The 25675-nt window shown below is 50.7% G+C and overlaps 1 protein-coding gene across 1 annotated transcript in view; it reads right to left on the reverse strand.

The window, feature by feature from the left end:
- COL23A1 (collagen type XXIII alpha 1 chain) overlaps positions 1-24319 on the reverse strand; it is a 395547-nt gene extending 371228 nt beyond the window's left edge. The window contains exon 1 of the mRNA XM_069652640.1: positions 24298-24319. The gene's annotated coding sequence lies outside the window, so the exon portion shown is untranslated. The remainder of the gene's footprint in view (positions 1-24297) is intronic.
- Between the last annotated feature and the right edge of the window lie 1356 nt (positions 24320-25675).

The raw sequence follows: 25675 nt of genomic DNA on the forward strand, positions 1-25675 counted from the left end.
AGGCCAAACATTGGCACCGGGGCAAGGTTTCCTCTACAGCTAACACTGTCCGAACCAGCACCAGGTGATACATTGGCACCGGGGCAAGGTTTCCTCTACAGCTAACACTGTCCGAACCAGCACCGGGTGAAACATTGCCACCGGGGCAAGATTTCCGGTACAGCTAAAACTATCCAAACTCTACAGCTTACAATGTCCGAACACTGTCTGAACCAGCACCCAGTGAAACATTGGCACCGGGGCAAGGTTTCCTATACAGCTAACACTGTCCGAACGAGCCCCAGGTGAAACATTGGCACCGGTGCAAGGTTTCCTCTACAGCCAACACTGTCCGAACCGGCACCAGGTGAAACATTGCCACCGGGGCAAGGTTTCCTCTACAGCTAACACTGTCTGAACCGGCACCAGGTGAAACATTGCCACCGGGGCAAGGTTTCCTCTACAGCTAACACTGTCCGAACCGGCACCAGGTGAAACATTGCCACCGGGGAAAGGTTCCCTCTACAGCTAACACTGTCCGAACCAGCACCAGGTGAAACATTTCCACCGGGGCAAGGTTCCCTCTACAGCTAACACTGTCCGAACAAGCACCAGGTGAAATATTGGCACCAGGGCAAGGTTTCCTCTACAGCTAACACTGTCCGAACCGGCACCAGGTGAAACATTTCCACCGGGGCAAGGTGTCCTCTACAGCTAACACTGTCCGAACGAGCACCAGGTGAAACATTGGCACCAGGTCAAGGTTTCCTCTACAGCTAACACTGTCCGAACAAGCACCAGGTGAAACATTGCACCAGGCCAAGGTTTCCTCTACAGGTAACACTGTCCGAACAAGCACCAGGCCAAACATTGGCACCGGGGCAAGATTTCCTCTACAGGTAACACTGTCCGAACAAGCACCAGGCCAAACATTGGCACCGGGGCAAGGTTTCCTTTACAGCTAACACTGTCCGAACTAGCACCAGGGGATACATTGGCACCGGGGCAAGGTTTCCTCTACAGCTACACTGTCCGAACCAGCACCAGGTGAAACATTGCCACCGGGGAAAGGTTTCCTCTACAGCTAACACTCTCCAAACCAACATGAGGTGAAACATTGCCCTGAGGGCAAGGTTTCCTCTACAGCTAACACTTGCCAAACCGGCACCAGGCCAAACATTGGCACCGCAGCAAGGTTTCCTCTACAGCTAATGCTGTCCGAACCAGAACCAGGCCAAACATTGGCACCGGGGCAAGGTTTCCTCTACAGCTAACACTGGCCGAACCAGCACCAGGTTAAACATCGGCACAGGGGCAAGGTTTTCTCTACAGCTAACAGTGTCTGAACCAGCACCAGGCTAAACATCGGCACAGGGGCAAGGTTTTCTCTACAGCTAACAGTGTCCGAACCAGCCCTAGGTGAAACATTGGCACCGGGGGAAGGTTTCCTCTACAGCCAACACTGTCCGAACCAGCACCTGGTCAAACATTGGCACCGCGGCAAGGTTTCCTCTACAGCTAACACTGTCCGAACAAGAACCAGGCCAAACATTGGCACCGGGGCAAGGTTTCCTCTACAGCTAACACTGTCCGAACCAGCACCAGGTGATACATTGGCAACGGGGCAAGGTTTCCTCTACAGTTAACACTGTCCGAACCAGCACCAGGTGAAACATTGCCACCGGGGCAAGATTTCCTGTACAGCTAACACTATCCGAACTCTACAGCTAACACTGTCCGAACACTGTCCGAACCAGCACCAGGTGAAACATTGGCACCGGGGCAAGGTTTCCTCTACAGCTAACACTGTCCGAACGAGCCCCAGGTGAAACATTGGCACCGTTGCAAGGTTTCCTCTACAGGCAGCACTGTCCGAACCAGCACCAGGTCAAACATTGGCACCACAGCAAGGTTTCCTCTACAGCTAACACTGTCCGAACAAGCACCAGGCCAAACATTGCCACCGGGGCAAGGTTCCTCTACAGCTAACACTGTCCGAACAGGCACCAGGCCAAACATTGGCACTGCGGCAAGGTTTCCTCTACAACTAACGCTGTTCGAACCAGCACCAGGCCAAACATTGGCACCGGGGCAAGGTTTCCTCTACAGCTAACACTGGCCGAACCAGCACCAGGCCAAACATCGGCACCGGGGCAAGGTTTTCTCTACAGCTAACAATGTCCGAACCAGCACCAGGCCAAACATCGGCACCGGGGCAAGGTTTTGTCTACAGCTTACACTGTCTGAACGAGCACCAGGTGAAACATTGGCACCGGGGCAAGGTTTCCTCTACAGCTAACACTGTCCGAACAAGCACCAGGTGAAACATTGCACCGGGGCAAGGTTTCCTCTACAGGTAACACTGTCCGAACAAGCACCAGGCCAAACATTGGCACCGAGGCAAGGTTTCCTCTACAGGTAACACTGTCCGAACAAGCACCAGGCCAAACATTGGCACCGGGGCAAGGTTTCCTTTACAGCTAACACTGTCCGAACTAGCACCAGGTGATACATTGGCACCGGGGCAAGGTTTCCTCTACAGCTAACACTGTCCGAACCAGCACCAGGTGAAACATTGCCACCGGGGAAAGGTTTCCTCTACAGCTAACACTGTCCAAACCAGCACCAGGTGAAACATTGCCACGAGGGCAAGGTTTCCTCTACAGCTATTGCTGTCCGAACCAGAACCAGGCCAAACATTGGCACCGGGGCAAGGTTTCCTCTACAGCTAACACTGGCCGAACCAGCACCAGGTTAAACATCGGCACCGGGGCAAGGTTTTCTCTACAGCTAACAGTGTCCGAACCAGCACCAGGATAAACATCGGCACCGGGGTAAGGTTTCCTCTACAGCTAACACTGTTCGAACCAGCACCAGGTGAAACATCGCCTCCGGGGCAAGGTTTCCTCTACAGCTAACACTGTCCGAAACAGCACCAGGCCAAACATTAGCACCGGGGCAAGGTTTCCTCTACAGCTAACACTGTCCAAACCAGCCCTAGGTGAAACATTGGCACCGGGGCAAGGTTTCCTCTACAGCCAACACTGTCCGAACCAGCACCTGGTCAAACATTGGCACCGCAGCAAGGTTTCCTCTACAGCTAACACTGTCCGAACAAGCACCAAGCCAAACATTGGCACCGGGGCAAGGTTTCCTCTACAGCTAACACTGTCCGAACCAGCACCAGGTGATACATTGGCACCGGGGCAAGGTTTCCTCTACAGTTAACACTGTCCGAACCAGCACCAGGTGAAACATTGCCATCGGGGCAAGATTTCCTGTACAGCTAACACTATCCGAACTCTACAGCTAACACTGTCCGAACACTGTCCGAACCAGCACCAGGTGAAACATTGGCACCGGTGCAAGGTTTCCTCTACAGGCAGCACTGTCCGAACCAGCACCAGGTCAAACATTGGCACCACAGCAAGGTTTCCTCTACAGCTAACACTGTCCGAACAAGCACCAGGCCAAACATTGGCACCGTGGCAAGGTTTCCTCTACAGCTAACACTGTCCGAACCAGCACCAGGTGAAACATTGCCACCGGGGCAAGGTTCCTCTACAGCTAACACTGTCCGAACCGGCACCAGGCCAAACATTGGCACCGGGGCAAGGTTTCCTCTACAGCTAACACTGGCCGAACCAGCACCAGGTTATACATCGGCACCGGGGCAAGGTTTTCTCTACAGCTAACAATGTCCGAACCAGCACCAGGCCAATCATCGGCACCGGGGCAAGGTTTTGTCAACAGCTTACACTGTCTGAACGAGCACCAGGCCAAACATCGGCAGCGGGGCAAGGTTTCCTCTACAGCTAGCACTGTCCGAACCAGCATGAGGCTAAACATCGGCACCGGGGTAAGGTTTCTTCTACAGCTAACACTGTCCGAACCAGCACCAGGTGAAACATTGCCACCGGGGCAAGGTTTCCTCTACAGCTAACACTGTCCGAAACAGCACCAGGCCAAACATTATCACTGGGGCAAGGTTTCCTCTACAGCTAACACTGTCTGAACCAGCACCAGGTGAAACATTGGCACTGGGGCAAGGTTCCCTCTACAGCTAACACTGTCCGAACCAGCACCAGGTGAAACATTGCCACCAGGGCAAGGTTTCCTCTACAGCTAACACTGTCCGAACAAGCAGCAGGCCAAACATTGGCACCAGGGCAAGCTTTACTCTACAGCTAACACTGTCCGAACCAGCACAAGGCAAAACATTGCCACCGGGGCAAGGTTTCCTCTACAGCTAACACTGCTCCGAACCTGCACCAGGCCTAACATTGGCACCAGGGCAAGGGTTTCTTCTACAGCTAGCACTGTCTGAACCAGCACCAGGCCAAACATTGGCACCAGGGCAAGGTTTTCTCTACAGCTAACACTGGCCGAACCAGCACCAGGCCAAACATTGGCACCAGAGTAAGGTTTCTCCTCCAGCGAACACTGTTCGAACCAGCACCAGGCCAAACATTGACACCAGGGCAAGGTTTCCTCTACAGCCAACACTGGCCGAAACAGCACCAGGCCAAACATTGGTACTAGGGCAAGGGTTCCTCTACAGCTAACACTGGCAGAAACAGCACCAGGTCAAACATCGGCACCAGGGCAAGGTTTACTCTACAGCACATACTGTCCGAACCAGCACCAAGCCAAACATTGTCAGCAGGGCAAGGTTTCCTCTACAGCACACACTGTCCGAACCAGCACCAGGCCAAACATTGGCAACAGGGCAAGGTTTCCTCTACAGCTAGCAATCTCCGAACCAGCAACAGGTCAAACATCGGCACCAGGGCAACGTTTCCTCTAAAGCCAACACTGTCCGAACCAGAACCAGGTCAAACATCAGCCCCAGGGCAATGTTTCCTCTACAGTCAACACTGTCCGAACCAGGACCAGGTCAAACATTAGTAGCAGGGCAAAGTCTCCTCTACAGGCAACACTGGCCGAACCAGCACCAGGTCAAACAGTGGCAGCAGGGCAAAGTTTCCTCTACAGCCAACACTGGCCGAACCAGCACCAGGTCAAACATTGGCACCAGGGCAAGGTTTCCTCTACAGCTAATACTGTCCGAACCAGCACCAGGTCAAACATTGGCACCAGGTCAAAGTTTCCGTTTCAGCGAACACTGGCCGAACTAGCACCAGGCCAAACATTGGCACCAGGGCAAGGTTTCCTCTACAGCGAACACTGGCTGAAACAGCACCAGGTCAAACATTGGCACCAGTTCAAGGTTTTCTCTACAGCAAACACTGTCCGAACCAGCACCAGGTCAAGCACTGGCACCAGGGCAAGGTTTCCTCTACAGCCAACACTGGCCGAACCAGCACCAGGTCAAGCATTGGCACCAGGCAAGGTTTCCTATACAGCTAACACTGTCCGAACCAGCACCAGGTCAAACATTGGCACCAGGACAAAGTTTCCTCTACTGCCAGGTCAAACATTCGCACCAGGGCAAGGTTTCCTCTACAGCTAACAGTGTCAGAACCAGCACCAGGTCAAACATTGGCACCAGGACAAATATTCCTCTACAGCTAACACTGTCAGAACCAGAACCAGGTCAAACATTGCCACCAGGGCAAGGTTTCCTCTACAGTGAACACTGGCTGAAACAGCACCAGGTCAAACACTGGCACCAGGGTAAGGTTTTCTCTACAGTGAACACTGTCCGAACCAGCACCAGGTCAAACATTGGCACCAGGGAGAAGTTTCCTCTACAGCGAAAACTGGCCGAACCAGCACCAGGTCAAACATTGGCACCGGGGCTACGTTTCCTCTACAGCCAACACTGGCCGAACCAGCACTAGGCCAATCATTGGCACCTGGGCAACGTTTCCTCAGCAGCTAACAGTGTCCGAACCAGAACCAGGTCAAACATTGCCACCAGGGCAAGGTTTCCTCTACAGCAAAAACTGTCCGAACCAGCACCAGGTCAGACATTGGCACCAGGGAGAAGTTTCCTCTACAGCGAACACTGTCCGAACCAGCACCAGGTTAAACATTGGCACCAGGGCAAGGTTTCCTCTACAGCTAACAGTGTCCGAACCAGCACCAGGTCAAACATTGGCCCCAGGGCAAAGTTTCCTCTACAGCGAACACTGTCCGAACCAGCACCAGGTCAAACATTGGCACCAGGGCAAAGTTTCCTCTACAGCAAACACTGGCCGAACTAGCACCAGGCCAAACATTGGCACCAGGGCAAGGTTTCCTCTACAGCTAACAGTGTGCGAACCAGCACCAGGTCATAGATTGGCACCAGGGCAAATATTCCTCTACAGCCAACGGATGTATACGAATTGTTCGAACTACAATTGTTCGAATTACAATTGACCTTTGCACAATTGACCGAATTGTGAAGGTCAATTGTTATATATATGCGGGAGGAAACCCCCCGCAACCCTCCATTATATATATAAATATATATATATACATATATATAAATATTACCAAACCAATATATATATATATGTATATATATATGTGCGGTCAATTGTGCAAAGGTCATTTCGGATCCTCGACTTTCGGTCAATTCGGTAATTCGAACAATTGTGTTCGAACAATTTCGGTAATACCAAGCCAACACTGGCTGAACCAGCACCATGTCAAGCATTGGCACCGGGCAACGTTTCCTCTACAGCAAACACTGGCCAAACTAGCACCAGGCAAAACATTGGCACCAGGGCAAGGTTTCCTCTACAGCTAACAGTGTGCGAACCAGCACCAGGTCAAACATTGGCACCAGGGCAAATATTCCTCTACAGCTAACACTGTCCGAACCAGAACCAGGTCAAACATTGGCTCCAGGGCAAAGTTTCCTCTACAGCCAACACTGTCCGAACCAGAACCAGCTCCAACATTGGCACCATGGCAAAGTTTCCTCTACAGCCAACACTGGCCGAAACAGCACCAGGTCAAACATTGGCACCAGGGCAAGGTTTCCTCTACAGGGAACACTGGCTGAAACAGCACCACGTCAAACATTGGCACCAGGGCAAGGTTTTCTCTACAGCGAACACTGTCCGAACCAGAACCAGGTCAAACATTGGCTCCAGGGCAAAGTTTCCTCTACAGCCAACACTGTCCGAACCAGAACCAGCTCCAACATTGGCATCAGGGCAAAGTTTCCTCTACAGCCAACACTGGCCGAAACAGCACCAGGTCAAACATTGGCACCAGAGAGAAGATTCCTCTAAAGCGAACACTGGCTGAACCAACACCAGGTCAAACATTGGCACCGGGGCAACGTTTCCTCTACAGCCAATACTGGCCGAACCAGCACCAGGCCAAACATTGGCAGCAGGGCAACGTTTCCTGTACAGCGACCACTGTCCGAACCAGGACCAGGTCAAACATTGGTAGCAGGGCAAAGTCTACTCTACAGCGAACACCGGCCGAACCAGCACCAGGTCAAACATTGGCACCAGGGCAACGTTTCCTCTACAGCCAACACTGTCCGAACCAGCACCAGGTCAAACATTGGCATCAGGGCAAGGTTTCCTCTACAGCTAACACTGTCCAAACCAGCACCACGTCAAGCATTGGCACCAGGGCAAAGTTTCCTCTACAGCGAACACTGGCCAAACTAGCACCAGGCCAAACATTGGCACCAGGGCAAGGTTTCCTCTACAGCTAACAGTGTCCGAACCAGCACCAGGTCAAACATTGGCACCGGGGCAAATATTCCTCTACAGCTAACACTGTCCGAACCAGAACCAGGTCAAACATTGGCTCCAGGGCAAAGTTTCCTCTACAGCCAACACTGTCCGAACCAGAACCAGCTCCAACATTGGCACCATGGCAAAGTTTCCTCTACAGCCAACACTGGCCGAAACAGCACCAGGTCAAACATTGGCACCAGGGCAAGGTTTCCTCTACAGGGAACACTGGCTGAAACAGCACCACGTCAAACATTGGCACCAGGGCAAGGTTTCCTCTACAGCTAACAGTGTCCGAACCAGCACCAGGTCAAACATTGGCACCGGGGCAAATATTCCTCTACAGCTAACACTGTCCGAACCAGAACCAGGTCAAACATTGGCTCCAGGGCAAAGTTTCCTCTACAGCCAACACTGTCCGAACCAGAACCAGCTCCAACATTGGCACCATGGCAGAGTTTCCTCTACAGCCAACACTGGCCGAAACAGCACCAGGTCAAACATTGGCACCAGGGCAAGGTTTCCTCTACAGGGAACACTGGCTGAAACAGCACCACGTCAAACATTGGCACCAGGGCAAGGTTTCCTCTACAGCTAACAGTGTCCGAACCAGCACCAGGTCAAACATTGGCACCGGGGCAAAGTTTCCTCTCCAGCCAACACTGGCCAAACTAGCACCAGGCAAAACATTGGCACCAGGGCAAGGTTTCCTCTACAGCTAACAGTGTGCGAACCAGCACCAGGTCAAACATTGGCACCAGGGCAAATATTCCTCTACAGCTAACACTGTCCGAACCAGAACCAGGTCAAACATTGGCTCCAGGGCAAAGTTTCCTCTACAGCCAACACTGTCCGAACCAGAACCAGCTCCAACATTGGCACCATGGCAAAGTTTCCTCTACAGCCAACACTGGCCGAAACAGCACCAGGTCAAACATTGGCACCAGGGCAAGGTTTCCTCTACAGGGAACACTGGCTGAAACAGCACCACGTCAAACATTGGCACCAGGGCAAGGTTTTCTCTACAGCGAACACTGTCCGAACCAGAACCAGGTCAAACATTGGCTCCAGGGCAAAGTTTCCTCTACAGCCAACACTGTCCGAACCAGAACCAGCTCCAACATTGGCATCAGGGCAAAGTTTCCTCTACAGCCAACACTGGCCGAAACAGCACCAGGTCAAACATTGGCACCAGAGAGAAGATTCCTCTAAAGCGAACACTGGCTGAACCAACACCAGGTCAAACATTGGCACCGGGGCAACGTTTCCTCTACAGCCAATACTGGCCGAACCAGCACCAGGCCAAACATTGGCAGCAGGGCAACGTTTCCTGTACAGCGACCACTGTCCGAACCAGGACCAGGTCAAACATTGGTAGCAGGGCAAAGTCTACTCTACAGCGAACACCGGCCGAACCAGCACCAGGTCAAACATTGGCACCAGGGCAACGTTTCCTCTACAGCCAACACTGTCCGAACCAGCACCAGGTCAAACATTGGCATCAGGGCAAGGTTTCCTCTACAGCTAACACTGTCCAAACCAGCACCACGTCAACCATTGGCACCAGGGCAAAGTTTCCTCTACAGCGAACACTGTCCGAACCAGGACCAGGTCAAACATTGGCACCGGGGCAAAGTTTCCTCTCCAGCCAACACTGGCCGAACCAGCACCAGGCCAAACATTGGCACCGGGGCAACGTTTCCTGTACAGCGAACACTGTCCGAACCAGGACCAGGTCAAACATTGGTAGCTGGGCAAAGTCCACTCTACAGCGAACACTGGCCGAACCAGCACTAGGTCAAACATTGGCACCAGGGGAATCTTTCCTCTACAGCCAACACTGTCCGAACCCGCACCAGGTCAAACATTGGCACCAAGGCCAGGTTTCCTCTACAGCTAACTCTGTCCGAACCAGCACCACGTCAAACATTGGCACCAGGGCAAAGTTTCCTCTACAGTGAACACTGGCCAAACTAGCACCAGGCCAAACATTGGCAGCAGGGCAAGGTTTCCTCTGCAGCTAACAGTGTCCGAACCTGCACCAGGTCAAACATTGGCACCAGGGCAAAGATTCCTCTACAGCCAACACTGGGCGAACCAGCACCAGGTCAAACATTTGCACCAGGGCAATGTTTCCTCTACAGCGAACACCGGCCGAACCAGCACCACGTCAAACATTGGCATTGGGCAAGGTTTCCTCTACACCTAACACTGGCCGAACCAGCACCAGGCCAAACATTGGCAGCAGGGCAACGTTTCCTCTACAGCCAACACTGGCCAAACCAGCACCAGGTCAAACATTGGCACCAGGGCAAGGTTTCCTCTACAGCTAACATTGTCCGAACCAGCACCAGGTCAAACATTGGCACCAGGGAGAAATTTCCTCTACAGCTAACACTGTCCGAACCAGCACCAGATCAAACATTGGCACCAGAGAAATGTTTCCTCTACAGCAAACACTGGCCCAACTAGCACTAGGCCAAACATTGGCACCAGGGCAAAGTTTCCTCTACAGCTAACAGTGTGTTAACCAGCAGAAGGTCAAACATTGGCACCAGGGCAAATATTCCTCTACAGCCAACACTGGTCTAACCAGCACCAGGTCAAGCATTGGGCCTAGGACAAGGTGTCCTCTACAGCTAACACTGTCCGAACCAGCACCAGGTCAAACATTGGCACCAGGAAAAAGTTTCCTCTACATTGAGCACTGTCCGAACCAGCACCAGGTCAAACATTGGCACCAGGGCAAGGTTTCCTCTAGAGCTAACAATGTCCAAACCAGCACCAGGTCAAACATTGACACCAGGGCAAATATTCCTCTACAGCTAACACTGTCCGAACCAGAACCAGGTCAAACATTGGCTCCAGGGCAAAGTTTCCTCTACAGCCAACACTGTCCGAACCAGAACGAGCTCCAACATTGGCACCAGGGCAAAGTTTCCTCTACAGCCAACACTGGCCGAAACAGCACCAGGTCAAACATTGGCACCAGGGCAAGGTTTCCTCTACAGGGAACTCTGGCTGAAACAGCACCACGTCAAACATTGGCACCAGGGCAAGGTTTTCTCTACAGCGAACACTGTCTGAAACAGAACCAGGTCAAACATTGGCTCCAGGGCAAAGTTTCCTCTACAGCCAAGACTGTCCGAACCAGAGCCAGCTCCAACATTGGCATCAGGGCAAAGTTTCGTCTACAGCCAACACTGGCCGAAACAGCACCAGGTCAAACATTGGCACCAGGGAGAAGATTCCTCTAAAGCGAACACTGGCTGAACCAACACCAGGTCAAACATTGGCACCGGGGCAACGTTTCCTCTACAGCGACCACTGTCCGAACCAGGACCAGGTCAAACATTGGTAGCAGGGCAAAGTCTCCTCTACAGCGAACACCGGCCGAACCAGCACCAGGTCAAACATTGGCACCCGGGCAAAGTTTCCTCTACAGCGAACACTGGCCAAACTAGCACCAGGCCAAACATTGGCACCAGGGCAAGGTTTCCTCTACAGCTAACAGTGTCCGAACCAGCACCAGGTCAAACATTGGCACCGGGGCAACGTTTCCTCTCCAGCCAACACTGGCCGAACCAGCACCAGGCCAAACATTGGCACCGGGGCAACGTTTCCTGTACAGCGAACACTGTCCGAACCAGGACCAGGACAAACATTGGTAGCAGGGCAAAGTCTCCTCTACAGCGAACACTGGCCGAACCAGCACTAGGTCAAACATTGGCACCAGGGGAATCTTTCCTCTACAGCCAACACTGTCCGAACCCGCACCAGGTCAAACATTGGCACCAAGGCAAGGTTTCCTCTACAGCTAACTCTGTCCGAACCAGCACCACGTCAGACATTGGCTCCAGGGCAAAGTTTCCTCTACAGTGAACACTGGCCAAACTAGCACCAGGCCAAACATTGGCAGCAGGGCAAGGTTTCCTCTGCAGCTAACAGTGTCCGAACCTGCACCAGGTCAAACATTGGCACCAGGGCAAAGATTCCTCTACAGCCAACACTGGCCGAACCAGCACCAGGTCAAACATTTGCACCGGGACAATGTTTCCTCTACAGCGAACACCGGCCGAACCAGCACCAGGTCAAACATTGGCATTGGGCAAGGTTTCCTCTACACCTAACACTGGCCGAACCAGCACCAGGCCAAACATTGGCAGCAGGGCACCATTTCCTCTACAGCCAACACTGGCCAAACCAGCACCAGGTCAAACATTGGCACCAGGGCAAGGTTTCCTCTACAGCTAACACTGTCCGAACCAGCACCAGGTCAAACATTGGCACCAGAGAAAAGTTTCCTCTACAGCAAACACTGGCCGAACTAGCACCAGGCCAAACATTGGCACCAGGGCAAAGTTTCCTCTACAGCTAACAGTGGCCTAACCAGCACCAGGTCAAGCATTGGCACTAGGACAAGGTGTCCTCTACAGCTAACACTGTCTGAACCAGCAACAGGTCAAACATTGGCACCAGGAAAAAGTTTCCTCTACATTGAGCACTGTCCGAACCAGCACCAGGTCAAACATTGGCACAGGGCATGGTTTCCTCTAGAGCTAACAATGTCCGAACCAGCACCAGGTCAAACATTGACACCAGGGCAAATATTCCTCTTCAGCTAACACTATCCGAACCAGAACCAGGTCAAACATTGGCTCCAGGGCAAAGTTTCCTCTACTGCCAACACTGTCCGAACCAGAACCAGCTCCAACATTGGCACCAGGGCAACGTTTCCTCTACAGCCAACACTGGCCGAAACAGCACCAGGTCAAACATTGGCACCAGGGCAAGGTTTCCTCTACAGGGAACACTGGCTGAAACAGCACCAGGTCAAACATTGGCACCAGGGCAAGGTTTTCTCTACAGCGAACACTGTCCGAACCAGCACCAGGTCAAACATTGGCACCAGGGAGAAGATTCCTCTAAAGCGAACACTGGCCGAACCAACACCAGGTCAAACATTGGCACCGGGGCAACGTTTCCTCTACAGCCAACACTGGCCGAACCAGCACCAGGCCAAACATTGGCACCAGGGCAACGTTTCCTGTACAGCGACCACTGTCCGAACCAGGACCAGGTCAAACATTGGTAGCAGGGCAAAGTCTCCTCTACAGCGAACACCGGCCGAATCAGCACCAGGTCAAACATTGGCACCAGGGCAACGTTTCCTCTACAGCCAACACTGTCCGAACCAGCACCAGGTCAAACATTGGCACCAGGGCAAGGTTTCCTCTACAGCTAACACTGTCCGAACCAGCACCACGTCAAACATTGGCACCAGGGCAAAGTTTCCTCTACAGCCAGCACTGGCCAGACTAGCACCAGGCCAAACATTGGCACCAGGGCAAGGTTTCCTCTACAGCTAACAGTGTCCGAACCAGCACCAGGTCAAACATTGGCACCAGGGCAAAGATTCCTCTACAGCCAACATTGGCCAAACCAGCACCAGGTCAAACATTTGCACCAGGGCAATGTATCCTCTACAGTGAACACTGGCCGAACCAGCACCAGGTCAAACATTGGCACTGGGGCAAGGTTTCTTCTACAGCTAACACTGGCCGAACCATCACCAGGCCAAACATTGGCAGCAGGGCAATGTTTCCTCTACAGCCAACACTGGCCAAACCAGCACCAGGTCAAACATTGGCACTGGGGCAAGGTTTCCTCTACAGCTAACACTGTCCGAACCAGCACCAGGTCAAATATTGGCACCAGGGCAAAGTTTCCTCTACAGCAAACACTAGCCGAACTAGCACCAGGCCAAACATTGGCACGAGGGCAAGGTTTCTTCTACAGCTAACAGTGTGCGAACCAGCACCAGGTCAAACATTGGCACCAGGGCAAATATTCCTCTACAGCCAACACTGGCCGAACCAGCACCTGGTCAAGCATTGGCACCAGGGCAAGGTTTCCTCTACAGCTAACACTGTCCGAACCAGCACCAGGTCAAACATTGGCACCAGGACAAAGTTTCCTCTACAGCGAGCACTGTCCGAACCAGCACCAGGTCAAACATCGGCACCAGGGCAAGGTTTCCTCTAGAGCTAACAGTGTCCGAACCAGCACCAGGTCAAACATTGGCACTAGGGCAAATATTCCTCTACAGCTAACACTGTCCGGACCAGACCCAGGTCAAACATTGGCTCCAGAGCAAAGTTTCCTCTACAGCCAACACTGTCCGAACCAGAACCAGGTCAAACATTGGCACGAGTGCAAAGTCTCCTCTACAGCCAACACTGTCTGAACCAGCACCAGGTCAAACATTGGCACCAGGGCAAAGTTTACTCTACAGCAAACACTGGCCGAACTAGCACCAGGCCAAACATTGGCACCAGGGCAAGGTTTCCTCTACAGCTAACAGTGTGCGAACCAGCACCAGGTCAAACATGGGCACCAGGGTAAATATTCCTCTACAGCCAACACTGGCCGAACCAGCACCAGGTCAAGCATTGGCACCAGGGCAAGGCTTCCTCTACAGCTAACACTGTCCGAACCAGCACCAGGTCAAACATTGGCACCAGGGAATAGTTTCCTCTACAGCGAGCACTGTCCGAACCAGCACCAGGTCAAACATTGGCACCAGGGCAAAGTTTCCTCTAGAGCTAACAGTGTCCGAACCAGCACCAGGTCAAACATTGGCACCAGGGCAAATATTCCTCTACAGCTAACACTGTCTGGACCAGAACCAGGTCAAACATTGGCTCCAGGGCAATGTTTCCTCTACAGCCAACACTGTCCGAACCAGAACCAGGTCAAACATTGGCACCAGGGCAAAGTTTCCTCTACAGAGAACACTGTCCGAACCAGCATCAGGTCAAGCATTGCCACCAGGGCAAGGTTTCCTTTACAGCGAACACTGGCTGAAAAAGCACCAGGTCAAACATTGACACCAGGGCAAGGTTTTCTCTACAGCAAACACTGTCCAAACCAGCACCTGGTCAAACATTGGCACCAGGGAGAAGTTTCCTCTACAGCTAACACTGTCCGAACCAGCACCATGTCAAACATTGGCACCAGGGCAAAGTTTCCTCTCCAGCGAACACTGGCCGAACTAGCACCAGGCCAAACATTGGCACCAGGGCAAGGTTTCCTCTACAGCTAACAGTGTCCGAACCAGCACCAGGTCAAACATTGGCACTGGGGCATGGTTTCCTGCACAGCTAACACTGGCCGAACCAGCACCAGGTCAAATATTGGCACTGGGGCAAAGTTTCCTCTACAGCTAACACTGTCCGAACCAGCACCATGTCAAACATTGGCACCAGGGCAAAGTTTCCTCTACAGCTAACACTGTCCGAACCAGCACCATGTCAAACATTGGCACCAGGGCAAAGTTTCCTCTCCAGCGAACACTGGCCGAACTAGCACCAGGCCAAACATTGGCACCAGGGCAAGGTTTCCTCTACAGCTAACAGTGTGCGAACCAGCACCAGGTCAAACATGGGCACCAGGGTAAATATTCCTCTACAGCCAACACTGGCCGAACCAGCACCAGGTCAAGCATTGGCACCAGGGCAAGGCTTCCTCTACAGCTAACACTGTCCGAACCAGCACCAGGTCAAACATTGGCACCAGGGAATAGTTTCCTCTACAGCGAGCACTGTCCGAACCAGCAACAGGTCAAACATTGGCACCAGGGCAAAGTTTCCTCTAGAGCTAACAGTGTCCGAACCAGCACCAGGTCAAACATTGGCACCAGGGCAAATATTCCTCTACAGCTAACACTGTCTGGACCAGAACCAGGTCAAACATTGGCTCCAGGGCAATGTTTCCTCTACAGCCAACACTGTCCGAACCAGAACCAGGTCAAACATTGGCACCAGGGCAAAGTTTCCTCTACAGAGAACACTGTCCGAACCAGCATCAGGTCAAGCATTGCCACCAGGGCAAGGTTTCCTTTACAGCGAACACTGGCTGAAACAGCACCAGGTCAAACATTGACACCAGGGCAAGGTTTTCTCTACAGCAAACACTGTCCGAACCAGCACCAGGTCAAACATTGGCACCAGGGAGAAGTTTCCTCTACAGCTAACACTGTCCGAACCAGCACCATGTCAAACATTGGCACCAGGGCAAAGGTTCCTCTCCAGCGAACACTGGCCGAACTAGCACCAGGCCAAACATTGACACCAGGGCAAGGTTTCCTCTACAGCTAACAGTGTCCGAACCAGCACCAGGTCAAACATTGGCACTGGGGCATGGTTTCCTGCACAGCTAACACTGGCCGAACCAGCACCAGGTCAAACATTGGCACCAGGGTGAAGTTTCCTCTACAGCTAACACTGTCCGAACCAGCACCATGTCAAACATTGGCACCAGGGCAAAGTTTCCTCTCCAGCGAACACTGGCCGAACTAGCACCAGGCCAAACATTGCCACCAGGGCAAGGTTTCCTGCACAGCTAACACTGGCCGAACCAGCACCAGGCCAAACATTGGCACCAGGGCAAGGTTTCCTGCACAGCTAACACTGGCCGAACCAGCACCAGGCCAAACATTGGCCTGGTGCAAAAAAAACATTTAAAGTATAGGTTTATTCCACTAGCACAGTCTTTTCACTAGTGCTAAAACCGTGCAAAATTTGCACTGCACAGGTACAATGTTTCTGTAATAAGGCCGTGACGTGATTGTCCAAGCATTCACTGAAGAATGCTTCGACAACACGTTCAGTGCATGCAACCTAATTAGGCAGGGCAAATATTCCTCTAGTGCTAATACTGTCCGTAGCCACACTAGGTCAAACATTGCCCTGGTGCAAAAATAAATTTAAAGTACATGCTAGGTGCACTAGTGGTAAAAGATTCACTAAGAATGCTTGCACAACGCTTTCCGAGTGTGCACTCTTGTACATAGGATTATTATTATTTCTTTGCCGAGTGTAGATCCGGGTCGTTCATAGGTTTGGGCCCTGAACACATTTGCTTCACGTGTAAAATGTGTCATGTATGATTATGATTGGTTATTTATAACCTGTTTAATACCCAGGGGTTTTTAAGCACGGACCAGAATCGAACCTGTGTTGCTCAGCGTCGTTTATTTTTCTACAGCCAGCGCGTTGTCCCTGAGCTATCCGGCCTACCAAGATGTTTATGTTGTGTAACTTGTCCCTGAGGTTAAGTAACACACCTGGCCCATCGCAGCATAATGCAGACTGACAGAAGTAGGGCGTGAAGGCAGATGTGTGCAGGTGTGTGCTAGAAGTGCAGGCTTTCTGTTCCTTCGATTATTGGGCCACACGTGCTGCTAACCACAGGGCCACTGGTAGAGCGGTGTGGGTTCTAGCGGGCAACTGCATCTGGTTTGCTGTGGTTTCCACACGTTGCTGTTCTTTGGCGTTTCCCTGCGCGGCATAAGCCTACCACCTGACAGTGGCATCATCTGGCGGGTTGGGGGGTTTGGGTGGGTTGGTCTTTGTTGCAGCACAGGGCAGGTGGTCTAAAATGGATTATGCTTCAATGGGAAACTACTATGCGAACGCTCCTCATTCCCTATGCTGGTGAGTGACTACTGCCAATGTTCCCTTTCAGCGGGTGCAGGTGAGTAGCGAGGGCAGATGTTTAGATGGTGGAGGAGTCCAGGGGGTGCCATTTTTAACTGCAGCATTGCCCAGTTGGTATTCCAGCACAGACCCTGTGGGAACATCAGTTTCAGAGTCATGCTATTTAATGGGTCTTTTGCTTCACAATAGGCATACCCGTGCAGGCAACCAGTGGGGCGCGGGGCTTCCAGCGCATGTCTGATATTGCCCCCTGGGTGGAGATTGGTGAAGGTGTCAGGCTGTGGCAGAATCCTAGCCTGATGGGGCAGTTGGGCCAGTGCAGGACTGACTGGCGTGGTCCCTGGTATTTGGGAACCCAGCACCCACATCCCCACAGGAACCCCCGCGTGAATGTCTGAGGGGTTGGCTTGCAGCGATGGACATGCACCGGTTCGGAGGATGTGGAAGCTTACGCTGGGTCTCCCTCCCGGTGTGCCGCTACCCAACTGCCTTTTGCCGGTGGTGCAGCGTTCTTCTTCTGCTTCGACCTGTGGGTTTTCTCGGACAGTTTTTTTGGGCTTGCTTGTGGACTCTGATTTTGTCATGGTGAGAACAGACCTTTGACCTGCAAACCTTAACCGACTGAATTTCTGCTTCTTTAAGTATTGGATTATTCCTGGAACGTGGTATTTTGAGGCAAGGGGGGCAGCGGGGGTTGTTGTAACTGTGTGGACTATGGAGGATTTGCAGCTTGCTCGGGGCCCAGGGCTACTATCGGGTACACTCTGAGCTTGTGGTGCCATGGTTCTCTGACCGGCTTCCAACAATCCAGTTGCCCCACCTGGAGACTGCCACAGGTGATTGGGCTTAGGCCAGGGGTCAGACAGGGTGCAGATCCGAGGGTATCTCGGTGGCAATTGCTATTCAGACCATCACAACATACCCTTGTTTCTTTCTCCTGGGCACCCTCCTGCCGTCTGCCTAATAGACCAGCCACAAGGCCGTTCCATTGGGGGAAGGGACACCCATCTACCCTAGGCATCGCATTGGAGGGTCTTGAGGGTGTAAGTGTAGACAGGGTAGCAGGGTAGGGCATGAGAAGGCAAGGCTCACCTAAAATCTGTAAATGGCAACGCAGCAGCGCTGTGTGGGAATTTACAGATGTTAAAGTCACTGCGGTGGGCCCAAGTAGATTAACTTCAGACCCCACTTGTTAGACAATCCTGGCTACGCCCCTGGGGTGTAGGTCCGGGATATCGTTTAGTCACTGAAAGTATAAGCACCTTTCAAATGAACATTTGTCAGCTTGCAAAAGACGTTGCTCCCAAGAAAATACCCCAATACCATTCGAGTGTTGGGGGCTCTTTACCATGCGCTTAACATGTCCATCAGTTATGAGACTGACGAAGTAAATGGGTAGTAAACAAATAAACACAGTCCTGAGGAAAGGTCACGAAATAGACGAGTTCTAGAGCCTCAGGCGACAAGCACAAGAAAGAGTGCAGGCCTGTTGAGGCTAGTTCACTAAAGAGGGGGGTGGGGGTGAAAACACAGTACCCCCCGTAAACACTACAGCCAGTTTTCTCGTGTTTGTTTTAATCTGGCCTGTGAACACCTACACCATTGTGCCAATGGCTGGGCCTCCACACGATTCCTATCTGCCCTCAAGAGCCGAGTGCGCCGTCCTTGTGGAGGACCATCGGGGAGGGCGCACCTCCACTCGGTATGAGCGTAGAGCGCTCTTCCAGGTGTCGAACAAGTGATGAGGAGCTCGAGAGCCTATTGATCACACCAGTCTCCTGCGCTCAGGACGTGGGCTTCATTTCTTGTCCAACTTGAGGAGCAGATGTTATTTACGCTGTTTGATGACATCTATACATAGCCTCTTCACCAGCATCCTATTCAAGTGTGCATGTCGTGACGTACATATCCATTTCACAATTAGGTCATGCATCTTTGCAATGAGTTGCATGCCCTAGAAACATACCCTGCAGGCCATGCAACGAACGCGGTCCAGAATGCTGCGATCCTGCGGCTCCCCAGAAGGAACCAATACGGATTCACGCAACCCTCAGAGAGCCACATCAGAGTTCCTTCCAAATCAGCATCCCCTTCAAAGTGGCCTGCAGACAGAGCCCTGCACTACAGAACATGGCTGAAGAACGCAGCCTCTCCAGTGGCTAGAATCGAAGCGATGTGCATGGGGAAAAGAACCAGGATGCTGGCCTTCTGCTGTACTGCGCCCAGACTCTGGAATGATCTACCTACAACACATCGGATTGGCCGCACCACTCCTGCACTCCAGGAAGGAACTCAACACCCTGCACTTTGCCACCCGATGACACCTCTTGCCCCTCTGCTGCTCTACTCTCCATGTCCTCTCTAGATAGCCTTCCCCCTTGTCTGTACACTGGTCTGTTGCCTTCTCGCAAGGCCCAAGCTACCTACATCTTTTACATATGTAGCCATACCCGGGCATAATATACTTATGCAAGCGACATGTTGGCACACACATCGCTCCAGATCTCAATATACATGCATCTATACTAGATCCCAAACTAGGTCAGAAAACATATGCGCCAAGCATGCAATCTACTGGACGCACTACCATGAGAGGTGGGCTGAGCTTCTCCTGTGTGAGTAGACTACTGTAAGGCTCCTTGGCATCCTGTGAGATTTTATACTTTATCTGGGATTAAACATCTGGGGTGTCTCTGATTTTGCCCTGAAGGGTTTGATCTTTTAAGTTCCGACTGCCAGGTGGTGTTGACCCCTATTTGCTCCGGCTTGGTCATCTTCCAAGCCATTCTCACCTGTAACCCAACCCATATAGCCTGCCATCTATGAAATGCTTCCCGCACTAATCTTTACCAAAACCCCCACCCACCCTGGTCGGGCTATTTATTAACAGTGTACAAAATAAAAGCCCTTAGCTACACTTCACTCACACAGCACAACCACTCTTCCATTTGGTGACCTACCCATTCCTCATCAGGCAGCAATCTTTTGCCCACTGTCTGCTTGTATCTGGTCCAGCTGCCTGTCACTGGTAACCATTTGATTATGGTTTGCAAAAGTGAAACGGGGAGATTATGTCCTTGCTCCACTTGCGTACCCAACTGCCTTAGGTGCTTGGAGCCCACCCCTGGCATAACCACTTACACCTGACGAAGAGTCTCCTAATTAAATGTTGGCTATGTGTTCTTTGGTGCAAACTCTTAGTAGCTAAGTCTAAGTCAATGGATAAAAGATCAGACCGACACAGTACCATACACAAGCATCAGGACTAAACCACTGCGGTGTTTCAGAAGGACATGGAGCACATATTTCAAAAGCAGTGGCATTTGCAGGACCAGCCAAGGAGGGAAACAAGGAGATTCATGAAATGAATGGAGCGCCTCGTAGTTGCAAATCCTGCGCTTCCCGCGGATCTGGATGTGAGGAAGAGAAGGTGGCTGATCGAATGCTAAGTGTTCTCGAGGCCCCAACTCATTAAGTTGTTCCACAGTGCGAAAGAAATTGCTACCGCCGTTATTAAGAAGTTAAACCGCAAAGTATTCAGGGCCGGGAGTGGTCAGAGACATACAGCGGCTGCAGGGATCCAGTGGTGAGTTTGGAACCCATAAGGTGAAGAGGCAAGGATGAGGCGGTACCCATCTTGGATGGGTATACTTTTGTCCGGTGGGTGGTGCGCTGTGCTCACACAAAGTATGTTTGTTAAAGCCAGTCACTCACACATCTCTGTTGGTCTACATTCCAATTACAAGCCGATAAATAAATCAGGTAGACTCAATAATGCCAAGTGCGATTTATTTAAAGCTCATATAAGGTAGCTGACATTTTGCAAATCCGTACAAAACATTTGTAGGGAGCTAACACACCAATACATATAATCTCACCGTTTCGGGAGGATAGCTCATCGGCAACGTGCTCGCCTCGGAAGCAAGACGACACGGAGCAACACAGGTATGATCCACGGGTTTGCGCTTAGAAACCTCTGGGTATTAAGAGTGTTATAAATACCATATCATATCATATATGAATTCCCGTATAATGTGAATTTAAAGAAAAGTGCTGTGCAGCACGCATTGCAGTGCTGCACAAGGCAGTATTGCCTTTATTGACCAGGGTTTTCATCGGGCAGAGAGAAAAGATGAGATTGTACTACATCAAATCTAAAGACACGCTAAGGTGACAATGTGTATACTCAGCGCCAGGCCGTCTGGAGTTTACTGCCCACCGGCTGTTGCCCGCTGCGTCATCATGGGGACAGTGAACAGACTGGTCTCTAATGTCCTGATGCAGGAGACTGAGCATAGCGTCCTATTATGTGGGACGCTAACATGTAGAAAAGCTGAACGGGTCTGGTTTTCCTTTTTCTCCCTTCGATTTTTTTCTTCCTTCGTATTTTCTTTTTGCAGAAGTAGCACCTCTCACAGAATTGAGAAAGCTGAAAGTCAGATACAGATAGCACAGTCATGATGAATTTAACCCGCTACTCGAGTGGCGCAGTTCTAGAGGAGAGGAATACTCAGGTGATAAATCAGATTCCGAGTCTTGCACCCACACTATCAGAAGCTCGGGGACAGGGATGCAAGTCACGCTGTTGCAGTTCACATGTTTGGCTTCAGAAATCTCCAGAAAAGCCCTTGCTGGCGGCTAAGTGCCCCTCAGAAAAAGTCCTCCCACTAATCAAACGATTGAGTTACCTTGAGTGTAGCAGCGATATGCAGAACAGTACAGATGAACTACACCAACGGTAGCAGACCTAGTCAATAGCTTACATCTATCCCTAGCAGTCTGGGTGTATCCCTGAGTGTAAGCAGGGGCCAGACCGCCCTGTGAAGCTGCGCTGGTGCCAGGCCAAGCAACACAATTCCTGGACCGAGGTCAGACTTCCCTTGGCACTCGAGCGCTCAGACCAAGCAATAGCCCGTGGCGCCTGACACGAGTGGGCATTCCCAACCCACTGGGTATGGCGTGCCGGGCACGATGGTGCCCCAGAGAGGGACCCCCAGCCTGGAGGTCTGCAGCCCAGCCTGGAGGTCTGCAGCTTAGCCAGAATGTGTGCAGGCATCATCGCAGGGACAGCAGCGCAGCCCAAGAGAGCCACATACCTTGCGTCACTGAGAGCATGCATAGCTGTGCTGCAGAAGCATGAACTGGCCATAGGTAGTCAGAGAGCAGTGATATCTGCAGGTGAGCTGCAAAGAACCTAATTTCTTATGCATATGATGTGTGGTCCATCGTTCTCCTCTCTAGCCATTGCGGGCTACTGGATCTAGGCTATAATGAAGACATCCCACCATGAATGCTAACTGCGGTGTGTGCCCTACTGCAGCCCAGCGCACCTCAGTCATAGTCAAATAAGTGTGCACTGCAACCTCAGGCATGCAGACCAGGAAATGTGGCAAACTAAGAGTGTGCGTGCTACGCAGTGACTCCCCTTTTCAAGTGTTCACACTCACAGAGTTCATAGTGCACATTTATGCAATAACTGAATTCGGTGCACATTTTAAATGTTGATGTTTGCATGTGTTTTGTATGGAAACGTTATATCAGTGTAGGAATTACCTGAAGTCAAAACCATGAACAAGCGTGAAAACCCATTGTAAAACTAGTCCTATTGATGCAAAAGTTGGCAAAAAACATTTTAGATTTGCATGATCAGCGTGTGCTTCAGAAGACTCGACACACAAGACTGAATGCAGAAACAGCCAAAGCCTCACATCTTGTTCAGAAACTGTCCAAATTGGTATATATATATGGTCTTGTAAATCACAAACTTTTTAGTTAGGGTGAGATTTGGACCACTGAAAAGAGCAGAGCCCAACTCCCATTACTCGCTCAAAAGGGTTTCTTGCTGAATCACTATCACAGACATGTTTCACATTTTTAATTGTGGGCATTCTTATGTTCCCGAAATGCTCTTTGCTTTTATGCAAATTGCCAGCCTGGGGTTCCACGAAGAGATACTATGTTACAACCTGGCCGTGTGCCAAGCACCCTCCTCACCCTGGCCCCTCCAAGGAGGAGAGGGCTCCCAGAGTAAATGTCCATTTTTAGCACTGGTAACACCTGATAAGAACGAACTGGAATTTCCATTATGCAAGGCCATATACAGCACCTAATATTATAATATGATCAGCAGCAATATTGCCCTCCCCTTTCGGCCCCCGATTACCTATTTTAATTTGCTCTTCTTTTCTTCATCACACAGACTCATGCTTTCTCGCTTGCTGTTCTAAATGCACATTGATATTTCTGTTTTGAGTGTACTTAAGCAAGCTCAAACAAATGCTAAAAGTTCAATTATGTTTCTTTAAAATAATTATTAAAAAAATCTGTGGATGTGTATATTTGCAACAATTACACTGGTTTTAAAATTAATTTCAACAAGACTTGTTCATGCTTGTCGCCAAATGCAATTGCCATTCTGTATGAGCGCACACATGCCAACAGGCCCTATGCCATATGGGAGATCACAGTCCTGTATTGGGTTTATCTTTGCATTCTGGAACTTGGAGTCTTGGTTTTATAGTAGGGAAATCCAAGACAACAAGTTACTGAGCGCAAAGAGAAAACAAAGTGGACTGGACTATCGTCACCCGAATGGAATGGGACATGTTGGCATGCAGAGACGAACATCCCAGCAAGAGACGTTTCGGTATCATTTCGGCAACATCAAATGTTCACTTCAATATGACATGGACGAGTCACGTGATGTATATGAATGGACACACAAAAGAGGCGGTAACAGCACCAGACCCACTTAAAGTGTGAAATTGACACATGTTAAGGCAGGCACTGTGCATTTTGAACACCCCCTGTAGTCCTCATATTGGTATGTCTGGTGGTTATTCATTATTGTTGTTGGTGTTATTTCACCTGCAATGGGCCTCGCCAGTGTTCTGTTTATGCAGCTAAGCACCATACGCTTCACTCATGGATAACCATCCTCTGGTGTCTGGCAAGTTAAGTTGGCCATGTCTTGGGTGTAAACTTATTGAATGCAATGCCAACCAAACAAACACAACCCTGCTACAAAATCCCCCTAATGACACCTGCATTACCCTTATTTAAACAAAGGACACAAAGAGATAGATAAACAGGAGGAACAGTCACTTTGGAAGTATAGCTTGAAGGACAGGGTAGAGATGAAGAAATGTAAAAATAAATGTAGTTACCGGATAACCATCTCGTCCTGGTTGTCCCTGTGGTGATTAAATAAGTAAGACATTTGCACATGTTTATCAAATTAACTCCAAAGAGTACTTATTGTATAGCAATGCATTCTAACTATCAACACACAACAGCCGACACAATTGTTCAGAAACTAGAGGACATAAAGATACCAACGGGTAAGGTTGCGCGGCCTGCTCTGGCTCTTTTCCGTTTCCCGGGGTCACCTTCGGAACCCGGCTGTATGTTCTTAAGGCTCAGGCCTGCCCCCTCCTCAATCACACACCTTAATACCCACAGGATCTGCAGTTGCCACTGGCACCTACGAAGCCGAGCACGGTCCCGGGAAGACTGGATATCCTCTGGACAGGCACAACCATCCTATGGGCCTTTCATGGTCTATGTGTGTCATAACTTGTCTTCATTTCATGATTTGCATGTAACATGTTTCCAAAATGATGTATTCTGATATGTAATAAAATGTTGATTTCTTTCCAAAAATAGACCCATCTATCATAAATATCTGCTGGCTTTATTAAAAAAATATTAGCCATCAATTTTCAGTAACAGAGTTGAACGCGTCATCATCAGAGTCCTTCAATATTGAGAGAATCAGCATTCCAGATGGGACTAGATGAACACCAAGCGCCACAATGAGCGCTTAACTCAACTTTCTGACCCTGAGAAAAAGGATTTTCATCCCAGCCCACAATACACGTACACGGACACTCGCATCTAACCTTCTGACTGCTAAATGCCAATGACGGCATGTTAAATGCAATCAGAGACCACGCTGAAGGTGGCTCTTGTAATAATGCGCTGGTCTTGAGCAGTGATGGTTGCTGGTTAGTAATTAGGACGTAACTTCTGTAACTGAGTGCTGCGATACTGTGTCTTTATCAGAGATATTTTTTTCAGGCTGTCACATGATTCCACCTGGGATCAAGAAGGACGCTGAGACCGAATGTCAAAGTTTGTTATATTTATTAGGAGACTGTTTAAAAGATTGGGCAAATCGATTCTTCTGAACAAAATAAAGGTCAGGATAGTTCTATCCTGAGTGGGATTGAGTCCCCTTGTCCACAGATACCTCTTCTTTCCCAATGTCTCTTCTGCTGGATTCTGTGAGGCCTTTCAGGCCTCGGAACCAAATGCCCAGTTTGTCCAGTTCTTATGGGATTACCTAACCCCTCCAGAATTACAGGATTTAGGGTGACCCCTTACCCTTCTTCTTGATCTGGGCTAGATGCATGCCTTTTGGGGTTTCATACCCCATGGCTGTCTCTATTGTAAAGTGTTATAAGTGGTCAGTGGACATGGCTAGTACAGAAAGCTAGTTAGGGCCTCCTGGGCTCTCCTATTCCCCCCCACACTTGTAATCGC

The sequence above is a fragment of the Ambystoma mexicanum genome, chromosome 3p, assembly GCF_040938575.1.
Source record: "Ambystoma mexicanum isolate Mex_15411 chromosome 3p, UKY_AmexF1_1, whole genome shotgun sequence".
NCBI classification, from domain to species: domain Eukaryota; kingdom Metazoa; phylum Chordata; class Amphibia; order Caudata; family Ambystomatidae; genus Ambystoma; species Ambystoma mexicanum.